Source organism: Cuculus canorus, chromosome 6 (assembly GCF_017976375.1).
Source record: "Cuculus canorus isolate bCucCan1 chromosome 6, bCucCan1.pri, whole genome shotgun sequence".
Taxonomy (NCBI): Eukaryota; Metazoa; Chordata; class Aves; order Cuculiformes; family Cuculidae; genus Cuculus; species Cuculus canorus.
The window spans coordinates 8,750,683-8,762,785 of NC_071406.1; the positions used below are offsets into that span (position 1 = coordinate 8,750,683).

At 38.0% G+C, this 12,103-nt stretch overlaps 1 protein-coding gene across 1 annotated transcript in view; it reads left to right on the forward strand.

Annotated features, from left to right (window-relative positions):
* DPP10 (dipeptidyl peptidase like 10) overlaps window positions 1–12,103 on the forward strand; it is a 521,204-nt gene that overhangs the window by 59,919 nt on the left and 449,182 nt on the right. The window lies entirely within an intron of this gene.

The following is a 12,103-nucleotide window of genomic DNA, read 5'->3' on the forward strand; positions in this document are numbered from 1 at the left end:
ACCCATAGCTAGAATGTGTAAAAGGAAAACCTGTACAAGTGACTACTGATTTGATTACATGAGTTTTTATTTCCCCAGCTTAGGTTATCTTTAAGTTTACCTTTTTGAGAACAGTTTACCCCTTCTGGGAGTGTTAGGAATGGTTGGACTCGATGATCCAGTGGGTCCTTTCCAACCTGGTGATTCTATGATTCTATCATCTTTCCTTACTTTACAGTTTAATTTGACACAGTATGTGCTTTAGGATATTCCTATGAAATGATAATGAACTGCACGCTGTGTTCCTCCATTCTTCAGGAAGGCTGTGCCTTCCAGTCAGCTTCCACTTATTCTTGTACTCACTGGCTTTGCTGGAGAGCTTGTAACAGTCTGTTGTTGCTGGGAAAACTGACTTTACTGCCCAGATCCTGGTACTTAGTGCTGTGCCTTGAGCAAGGCTGCCTTAGTTGGAGGAGTTGAGATATATGCCATGAGATATTTAGGAGAAGGTGATGGGGTGGGATATGGAGCCTGAGCTGATAAGTGCTGTGCTGAAGTGGGTGGAAAAGGAAAGCAAATGCTACTTAGTGTTTGTCAGTTGAGCCTTTTCAGGACATTTACCTGATTGAGTTAATGTTTTTTGTTCAAAAACTCTGTATCTTCTCTGCCCCATGACCAAATCTGTTGTATTTTGTTTTGTTTTGTTTTTTTTCTCCTGATGTAGCATTTATGTATCTAGGCTGAGAGCTTCAATAAATTACAGATATTTGTCTTTCCTGTTGCATGGTCTAATTTAGCACATTCAAATTCAACACCAGTGTGTAGCCCAAACACTTGAAACCTATTTAGAAGCAAGAAAACTGAAACATAATTCATCTGCTTTTCTGTCAGAAAGTCTGTAATTAGTTACATGGAGGCACTTGAACATTAAGGCCAGTCCTCAGGATTTGAGGAGGAACAGGAGTTCAGAGTGCAGCGCAACAGTTCTGGTTGTGCATTTTTTGGAATTAATTATCAGCTCATTATTTTAAGCTGATAACTGTTTCAGCTGAAAAATGAAGCCAAGGGGATGCAAAAGGCATAAATAAAATTGTAGGAAATGCCAGTTTGCACTGTTTAATTTTCTAGCTGAAAGGAATATCTTGTGCTTACTTGGAACAGTCTTATGTACATACTTGGAGCTTTTTGGAGCAGCTTGGGTGAGCAGGAATTAAAGTGATGGAAAGAAGTGTAATAGTTCTCAAACTTCACTTTTTCTTGCCTTGAGACATTTTGGGAAGGTGCTTGGAGAAGACAAAAGATGAAGTGTCATATTTTATTGGAATCGGTATTACATTTTTGGAGCAGATGTGACTTAGTCCCAACCCGTGTGTGTAGTTATTAGCTGAGCCACTATGCTGTATCATCTGCTCTTGGGTCTGTTAATGTGAAATGGAAGGAGTGGAGATGGAGGTGGACAACTGAGCTCCATTCCACCTTCTGGCTGAGCAGCTGAGATGATGCAGGTTAAGTATTATTTTGATAAATGTATTTTATCTTATGTTAATTTTCTCAGCTTCAGCATGACAATGATTTTTTTTCTTCAACCAAGGGAAAATGTATGGGGGGGGGATTGCATGTGTAGCCCATGGTCAGGGTATTTGTTGCTCCTTGAGCAGTGATGGTAGGTGAAATGAAACCTGTTTAAACACAGCATGTCAGTCTCAATGATGTTCTGCCCTACCAAGACAGTGATTTCTCTTCTGGGACAGTGTATTTGATTGCTTTTGAGGAGATGTATTCCTACAAATACCAAGGACAAGCTTACAAACAGCAGCACATGTTATATTGGATAATATGGGTTTGGTTTTCTACCTGAAGACCAGCCCACACTGTCATGAGTACTGTCTCTTGCCATCATTTCTGTGTTGGAGAGAGGTAGTAACAGAGGGCTGCTGCTGCCCTGTCTCCCTGGGAAAGGGCACTGCTGTCTGCTGAGCCTCTATCGGAGGCAGGAGTAGTAGCTGTTAAGGTGGCAAGCATTAAATGTATTTTAAAGAATGGAGGAAATAAGACTCATAAGGAGAGACAGACACACAGCACAGGTTTGTTCAGATGGTTTGAACGCTATCCCTTTTTCCAAGGAAGAAAGAAAGATGCAATCAATAATGTCTTAATTATAGGTGGTCAGAACATGGATATTCCTAGTTAAATTTTTCACCTAAAAGCTCGAATGCAGTGTAATAGAAGCAAATACCATGTCAGAAAACCAAATCTTGAATTCTTTGTACTAAATATGTAGCTGAATAGTCTGATTTCTGACGGGGGTCACAGCAAGTTGTTTTACACAGATATATGGAAAATACATGGGGTTTGGAGAAACAGGTGATTTGCTTGTGTGCATCCACAGTGGCGACTGTAGGGGGAATTAAGACTTGTAATACCAGGATGTTTTTCTCATCCCTTTCCAATCCGTGTTTATAACTTCAAGTGATTCTCTGCTTTTGCAGTGCATGATAAGAAGTGAAACATGAAAGTCAATCTTGGCTAAATTTGAGTTAAGATCAAAGCCTCTATTTTTTTTTAGTAATACTTTATTTTCTAAAATGTAATTTGGACAGAAATAGACTGAAGCTCCCCTTCAACGAAAATATGAGATATATTCATAGTAATACTGAAATGAGATCTACTCTACACTTCTTAATGTTTTCATAGAATCATAGAATTTTGAATGCTAGTAACAAATTTAGTGTATTAAATTACAACTGAAAATTTAGGCAGCTGTCTGTAGTCTACTCTGAATCCATGAGTATGTGTATGATGTGGTTTTCAAGACAACACTGGTAGATGTGCCATATTGTTCACTTCTGAGATGTTCATATGCAGTCAGAGTTATAATTTTTTGCCACAGTTGATGTTGGTAGGAAAATGTCGGCTCCTTAGAGTTAATGCTTTTGAAGTGGAGTTAGCTGTGCTGCTTCCAGGGACATGATGGAAGATGGATGTGACCTGTTGCTGCAAATCTGGATGAGTGAGGTAGAAATGGCCCCGATTAAAGTCAAAAGTGCTTTCAGTTAGGTGAAAATGAGTACCTGGGTATTCAAACACTGCTGAATCTGAGCAAATGACATCACCCTTTAATCTGCTAGTACCTACAGAAACTACTGGTCCTACCTGCACTGCTGTAATGTACCATTTGTTTTGCCATTTTATTTCTTGCAATAGTGGAACATAACATGAGTTTTTGCTTTATATGCATATGAGTTATCTACACGAGACAAGCAGAGGACTTCTCCTTGGAGGATTATTTTTCTGGTGGCTGATGCATACCAACAGTATCCCACGCAAGAAGCTTTCTGTTGTTGTACAGTAATAGGAACTAGAAATAAGCTACATTTCCCAATAAAGTCTTCTCCATTTTTCTGAAGGCTGAATCCTCCTTGTCTTTTGTGCCTTAGTCTATCTGGAATTAATGTCAATGTGAGTGATACTGTAAGCATGTTTGGATGGTGAGAAGGCAATGTCACTTCATTTCTGGTTGTTATTGTGTCTACTGTTATTGAGTAACGAGCAGAACTCATCTGTTGTAGTCTGGTGAACTCTAACCTGCTGATGTTGTCCCTTCTTGTTTTTTCCCTCAAGACACTTTACCTATTATTCTTTGTGCTGTCAGCATTGTATAGTGCCATGGCAGAATGGAAGGGAAATTCCAGTTCTTAAAATTAGCCTATATAAAGGATTAGATTCTCAGCAATTTAAAGACTGCTTTCTTTTCAATAATACAGCAATAATCATAAATAATGTGGAATTTTTCCATACAGCTCCATATGAGTACTTTTACTTTTCATTGAAGCTCTATTTTCTTAAAAGTAGAAAATAGGCTAGAAAGATAAGACTATTTCTTGGAAAATTAAAGTAGCCTACTTGATCCTAGCAAAAGAACAAAACATTTTTACAGAGATTGAGAACACCGTCAGTTAATTAAGTAGAGTGGGCCTGAGCTTCCATCTGCACCACTGACTTAAGGGTACTGCTGTAATGTGTAAGTGGAAGCAAACTAACCCTTTTGTGATGCTGTTCTAACCCAAACTTCTTTTTTTTATTTTGGCTTGTGGGCGCCACATATATTTAAAAATATGCAAACACACATTTAAATGTCTAATAAATTATAAAAACAAGTATCATATTTTCAAATGTTAACAGTATACTTCTGAAAGTAAAAGAATACAGTGCATGACATATATTGATCCCTTACAGAATGAAGGTTGCTTTGAAATGGTATCCTTTTGAAATACATAGCACTTGCAACATACAATTTCAGGAAAAAGCTAAATAATAACTTTAACTGTTATACCAAAAAATTGTCTGTCTTATGTCTTGGACTGTAAACCTGCAGACATATATGGGATGCACTTAGCTTTTAAGCTTATTTATGTGAATCCATAGCCCCACTAAATGGTGAAAATGATACAAATTATACCTTTTCAAGTAAAATCACCTTTTCCCTGATGTACATCTCCTGTATACTGAGTAATTTTTAGTCTAGAAATCAGCATGGTGGGAGCTGTTTTCTTCCTTTTTCCTAGTGTTATGGCATAGTGTTGTGAACAATTTGTTGTTGAGATGGCTCTGTGCTAACAATGGAAATTAAAAGAAGTAGGGACCAGAGAGGAGAATTTCAGAAGGAGGAACTGCATTTGCATTGGGTCAGAGTTTGTTCTGTACCACTGTCTTGTCCAGTCATGCTTTGCTTCATATGGAGCTTATAAACTCTTGGGGAAGAAGATCATCTGCCTCTTCTGTATTTGGGAGGTACTTAACAGGGTTTCTGGGAAGATAGTGGACGTCACCTCCCTTCTCAAGCTTTCTTGCCATCCTTGTTTGTGTGCTGTGGTTCACCTGGCTGTGCGGAGGTGTACATTGGTCGGGTGGATGAGAAGAAACTAAGCACTAGCATTTGGAGGTATATTACAGGTTGCAACACTGCAAGAGGCTGACTTTGGGACTTGAGGGAAGTGTAGCGAAAGTCAGACGTGCTGGCTGAAGTTGAGTATGCACTCATTTAACCTTGGCTACCAGTACAAGATCAGAATCTGTCTGTCTTGTACTGTCTGGGAAGTATTTCTAGGTGCTTATGTTTTTTTTCTTATGGTTGTCGATGTTTATAGGAGTTGCCTAGCTTAATTTAGGTACTGTGTCTTAGAATTTAAGTGCTACTTATTCAGTGCATAAGTGGGAAATGAAATACTGAAGAAATTTAAGAATCTTCATCTTCAGTATTGCAGGTCAGTCTAGTAGTGGATCGTGACAAAGGTCTTGGAAGTCGTAGGATGGGTTTAACAAAAGTCCCTGTTACTTGCTGCTATCTGTAATTATCTATGTATCACTTGGGCCACAGGATTTTGTAGCGGCAAGCACAGCAAGGATGATGTACAATAAAGATGCTACACACTCAATTCAGACTGCAGGGAGGGAGGAGTTTCTTTTCTCATCAGTCACTTTCAGTAAATATAATACAGAGGAAGTGAAATGTGGTCTGAAGCTTGAAGTGCTGTCTGGTGATCTGGATTTGGTCCTCTGCCCTGAGTGACACTGAAGCCAAATTATCTTGTCCCTTTGCTCTAGGAGATCATAGATGTGAGACATGTGAAAAATGTGTATTAGAAATCCTAAAAAATTAGATTTAATATGCTGTCTTGAAAGACCCTTTCTTTGAAACTCTTCAGTGAGTGCTGTGTGTTCATTAGATTACAATGTGCCTAAACAGTGAGGCAATTACACTTCTTGCTTTCTAGCATCACGGGAATTTCATGATTATATACTTATAGTCTAGTTGTATTATGAGCGAGTGAGAATTTTGGCATATTTATACTCTTTGAAGATGTGGCAAATTCAGCACTTGTAGAGTTTGCCTAGAAATTCCTTACAAGAGAGTTATTCCTCCACTTTTGCAAAGCCTAGTCATCATTAACTACCTAGTCATCATTCACAGGTTCTTAAATTTCATCTAAACATTAGTTTAAGCAACCTATTTTTCAGCAGGAATCTTATGTTAGTGGAATGCGCTGTCTTAAAGGCCATATTTATTGCCCTACTTTTCCCTTACATCCAGTCTTCTTCCTACACAAATAAGCTTTTATCCAAATTAATACCTAGCCATGAGTATAAGGTAGTGGACCATAAACAGACTTTGTAGCACACTTCCCTTCATTGATAAGACAGTGCTAAAATATTTAGATTTACAGGATATCAGAGCGATCGAGTGTTAGTTTCTGTTTGTCAAGCACTAGTTGCCACACAACTCACGTTGGGTTTTTTTGTGACAGCCCAAAGATGTTAATTTGTTATTAAGAGGTTTTTACTGTTTTGTACATAGGTCACTTGACCCCTTTGCAATGGCTGATTGGTCTCCTATTGGGAGACTCCTGTTTTTTCTTAATTAAGATTAGTTTCCTGATAGTGCTTTCCAGGTGTGGTTTCCTAGTGTTTTTCTTTAATTAGTCCCAAGATAAGTTTTTTTGATCCTGCTTCTCAGGTGTGGTTTCCTAATTGCTTTTCCTTAATCACACAGTATGCATGTAACATCAAGGTTGCTTGAATAGGTCATATATGTGTTTTGGTTTAATTTCTTTAGAACTTATTTTATGCTGTCATGATTATTTAAAATAAATATTAAATAGTTTGTAAATTTATTATTAACTGCATAGTAATGGCATTGTTCCTACTGTTGGCATTTTTTTATTCATTTCTTGGTTAGAATGAAACCTGAACCTGAATTTTTACTGCAATATAACCAGAGGTGTTGAGAGCCTACAAAATAAGGTCATGACTTTAATTTACCAGAGAAATGGCTTTATTTCCCATCTCCTGTCAGAATGTCAGTGTTTCAGTTATTAGCTCCCTTTAACGTGGCCAGGGTGTGTGGATAATATTATTAACTTTGGGCAAATTTTTACAGGGTGTCCAATGAAAAAATGTGGTAGGCATGAGAGGGAAATGTTACATGAGAGCTCACAGAATGAGATGACTGTCTCTATATAAACAGCTAATAAATAAATTATTGCATTAAATGATTATTCAGATTCAGTTACTGATTTTGTCAGTCTAGTGTAATTTATCCTTTGCAAATGTATAATTCATCCCAGGTCTCCAAATAACCATAGAATGGTTTGAGTTGGAAGAGACCTTAAAGATCATCTAATTCCAACCCCCTGCCATGGGCAGGGACATCCCACTGGCTCAGGCTGCCCAAGGCCCAATCAACCTGGCCCTGAACACCTCCAGGGATGGGGCAGCCACAGCTTCCCTGGGCAACCTATGCCAGTGCCTCACCACTCTTTGTGAAGAATTTCATCTAAATGTCCAGTCTAAATCTTCCTGTCTCCAATATAAAGCCATTCTTCCTAGTCCTATCACTACATGCCTTTGTAAAAAGCTTTCCTGTAGGCCCTTCAGGTACTGGAAGGTCGCTATAAGATCTCCTCAGAGCTTTCTCTTCTCCAGACTGAACAAGCCTAATTCTCTCAGCCTGTCCTCGTATGGGAGGTGCTCCATTCCTCTGATCATCATTGTAGCCCTCCTCTGGACCTGTTCCAAAAGCTCCACCTCTTCCTTATGTTGAGGATTCCAGAACTGGGCACGATACTCCAGATGAGGTCTCACAAGGGAGGAATAGAGGGGCAGAATCCCCTCCCTCTCCCTGCTGGCCACACTTCTTTTCATGCAGCCCAGGTTGGCCTTCTGGGCTGCGAGTGCGTGTTGCCGGCTCATGTCAAGCTTCTCATCAATCAGCAATACGTTATCTTTTGCTGTTTTCCTAGAGAGATGCAATTTGAAGACCTAAGGACAAGTGCATGAGAATATCATTTTATTATTTATTTGAATGGCAAGGGAAAAAATACCTACTGCTTGAGGTTTTTTCCTTGACAACAGGTTAAGCAAGAAATAATTTTTGCTTATTTTTGTTATATTTAAGTTTTGTATGAGCAAGCTGGGTGGTCTTGTGTATTTGTTTATACATGAGTGCTGTGTCCTGATGTTATTTAACTTATACTCTGACTTGAAAGAATTGCTGTTGAAGGATAGGTCTACTTTTATATTAGTATCTTAAATTAATATCTTTTTTAATTCAGCAGTGAAGGGGCTTAGTAAACTGCTAGTAGTCAGAATCTAACTGAAATTGCTCAGTTGGGAAAAAAAAGCTGAATAGGTTTAAAAAAGAATTGAAACACAATGAAAAATTAAGCTTTCAGAAATAGTTTTTAAACTAGATGACAATTAACATATTTATCATCTTACTGTTACCCTTGAAAAAAGGAAATTGGATCTACGTGGGTTACATGAGTGACCTGGACCTGGTTGGACCTGTGGCTGTGGGAAGGAAGCAGCAGGGACAGTCAACGGGTGGGACTGGTATGTGTATAGCTTGTGTTGAACGGCTAAGTTACAGTTGTATTAAAGTTATTCTTGATTCTTGTACCTTTGTACAGAATGCCCTCTTTGTTTTTTTGTGCCTTTCTTCTTTACGCTCCCACCTTTTTTGTGAATAGTAGGAATATATTGGCAGGATTATGCTGGGTAGACTGTTAGGAAATTCTCCCTTAATGTGTTCGCATAAAAAGTCGGAAAATGCAGGGCTTGAGTTTAACATGCTCTTAATAGTATTGCCTAATTGATAGATTAATTACATTCACGTGATGCTAATTTAATTGGAAGAAAGAAATATTTAGTAGAGCACTTTTGGACTTCTTGTCAACATATGTAGATGACCTAAAAAGATGATGTGCCAAGAATATTACAGAAATGAAAACTGGGCCTAATTTTATTCAAGGAATTATTGGTTTTGATGTGTGGCTAGACAAGGTATTTGTATACAAATTTAAGTTATATTACTATATGTAATTAAGTACTAGTATGAAGAATTGTGTTCTTCAGGTAAAAGTGGACAGACAATACATTTACTGGCTATAATAGTTCTAGTAACTTGACAAATTAGGCCATAGTTAGCAATGTCTGTAAATGGGTATGCCATGCCTGTGAATTTTACCACTAAGAGTACTGCGACTTAGTTGCTATTGTTCCTAAGCCTCTTCATGAATGTAGAAATGAACTCCATCTCTTGGTTCTTTCTGCTGTTATGACAACAAATTATTGATTTGTGTGCTTAGCTTTCATAATATGAGTGGTTCCTTTGGAAGATTATTTTAATGCTTTGCTAGATTAACAAATCTACACGCTACTTCAAATGTGCCTTATATTCAAATGCTGAATCTTTTTTAGTGTGAATTGACAATTACTATTCTTGAGAATAACAGAAAGTGTAAATTGAATAACAGCATGGCGTAACTGTGATTTGCAATCTCATCTGGTGGAATTTTTCTTTGTTAATGCTCATTACAGCCAGCTAGTGTGATGTATGTTATGACATAATGTAAAATAAAATACGCATGCAGATGTTTCAAGTTGTAGTTACTCTGGAGCTTCTGTATTTGGTTATAATTAGTTTCACATTGTTGTAACAGCCAAACCTTGTGGCTGTATAAAAAAAGTTTTGAACACTAGAAGTGACCCCTTCTGTGGGTAACTCATGAACTACAGTTTATGAATTGGTGATAACTTGTAAAACTCGCCTATGGTAAATTTGGGGATGAGCAAGTTGCTCTGGGTCACTTGTAGAGGGGTACGTAACCCTTCTGAGAATAAAAAGATAATTAAGCTATTAAGATAAACTGCCAAGAAGCAGTCTAAGACTATCATTTCCGTGGTGGTACACTACTTTTGTTCTCTTGCCATCTACCCATATTGCTAAGGGGAGGGGGAAGGAAAGAAGTTTGCACATTTCTTATCTCTTCAAGAGTTGCTGGATCTTTTATTGTCTTTCATGTGCTTTCCCCACCAGTCTTGCTTCTCTTGCAGTTGGAAACCCCATGGAAACTGCTATGTTACTGCAGAGAAAAGGTTCTTTAAGATGCTTTTTACCTTCTGGTTATTTTTTTCTTGTTTTCTTTCCCTTCAGATCCCTATTTTTCCCTACTACCTGTAGCATAAACAGCTCACTTCTGTAGCCTAAAGCTCTGTTTACTTCCTTGCACGGGAAGACAGAAATGTCTTTCTCTACCTCACATGCTGTCAATCTTTATCTTTTTCCAAGGTCTTCCCCTGGATTGTTTTTCGTCACAGATATTGCTTTTTCTTCCTTTCCTTATTGTGATGCTCATAGGTTCCTTTAATCTCTGCTCTTCTCTTTCTGCCTTAAGACCTCAGGAAATGTCTCTGCTTCCTTCTACTTCTCCACTTTGCCTATGTCCCTGCAGAGCACTACAGAAAGGATCTTGAGCTGTCCGCTGACATCCCCTCCCTCTGGTGCCAGTGGGCATCTTGGAAACTCTCTGCAATGACTTTCTGGGAGTTGGGCAAGTGTGTGTGTGTGTATATACATATATATGTAATATAATACTCGGGGCTGTAGCTGGGCCAGGCACAGCCTGATGCAAGTAAAGGAGATACATGAAAACATTAAGATTTTGGAGGATCTTTAGAAGTTTCCGGTATAGAAAGGTCACAATCTTGAAGCTTGTTGCATTATATATTGTAATAAATATATATGTGATGATAACAATACACTGGGTTTTATTTAGGACAATTTTAATATTTCAATTACTACAAAAAAAAAGATCTGCCACCCAGTCCGTGGTAAATGTTGTAGAACGTTTTTATAAGGTTTCCTGGCTAAACTGAAAGTCTGTTTTTAAGTTATTAAAGTTCTATAATGAGCCACCTTTCTAAGCTTACCGATAAAATATAATATTCTTTGGCTCAATATAATAATTCAGTGAAATTAACCAAGTATAAGTGGTCAATGAAGCAAATGATTAAAAAGCAGAAGATTGAAAAATGATGATTAAGGGATAAAATTGCATTTTCTACTGTACATTTTGTAGGTCATAATTAAAGTCCACTGCATAAAGAGTAAAAACACCGTTTTGAAGTGTGCAAAAGTGTGTAGGAGTGCCTGCACTTTGCCTGCTGTATCAAACTGGATATGCATTGCTAACCTTAAGCAGTGTACGTAATAGCAATGAACAATCTTACATTCATTTCTGCTTTCATTGCTATGGAATAGATGTGTTTATTGGCGACTTCAGACCTAAATAGTTCTGTTAAGCACTTTTATTTTAAATTAAGTATACGAATGGTTGAAACTGAAAGTACATTAGCTAGAACACCTGCTCTTTTGTCATGCTTATATCTAAAGAGGATTACGAGGTTTAAAATGTTCACAAGAAAATCTGCAAACCAGGAAAAAGGTGAATACATTATTGAAATGGTCATAAGCAGCTGTTCCAGCTTTCCTGTCTTTCTACTGTTTTTTGCCTGTTTAGCTAAGGATAGCATGGATATTTTCCTTAGCTGGATTATACAGGCACTGTGAGATATAGGAATGACCAATATACTTGAGGCCAGAATATTTTTTTTTCAATTGCTCATGTGAGTACTTAGAAAGATTGTTTTATTGGCCCACACTGTAAGATCTTTCCCTTTGTATTCAGCATTGAGGAGTGATTGTTGTAAAACTACTTAATGGTTTGGGAGAGTTGCATCATGTTTTGTGCAGCGGGACAGGTTCATCTTAAAATCAGGCAGCTGCAGAATCTGACTGAGGCTATTTCTAACTTCTGCACTGCTTATGTCAAGGGTTGTTTTGAGGAATATGTCACGGCTACCTTGTGGCCTTTTTATCCCCACCTTGGGAGTCTGGATGTACTTAAGACGTGTACCTTGGAGGCTTGAAGGCTTCCATGTTTCAGGTGGACATCGTAGGCTACGTTTTAATAACAGGTGTCTTATTCTTCAAAACTTGCTAAAAGTTCCTTTTGCATTAGCACCTTCTGATGCAGAATGCAGTGTGTTTAGCATGGATGTTGCCTTTTCTTGTCCCTATCACAACTGCATCTATTCCCAGTCCTCTGGAGCTTTGAGTGTGAAAACAGCATTAGACTGTTTCTCCTGAAGTGAATAGATGTCTTCATAGAAAACCTACCAACACACTTGGCACTAATTTACAGCTTTAGTTATCCCAGCAGAAGTGTTTGGATATTAAATGTAATCTGTTGTCATCTCTTTTTATTTGATTGGCTTTCATGTC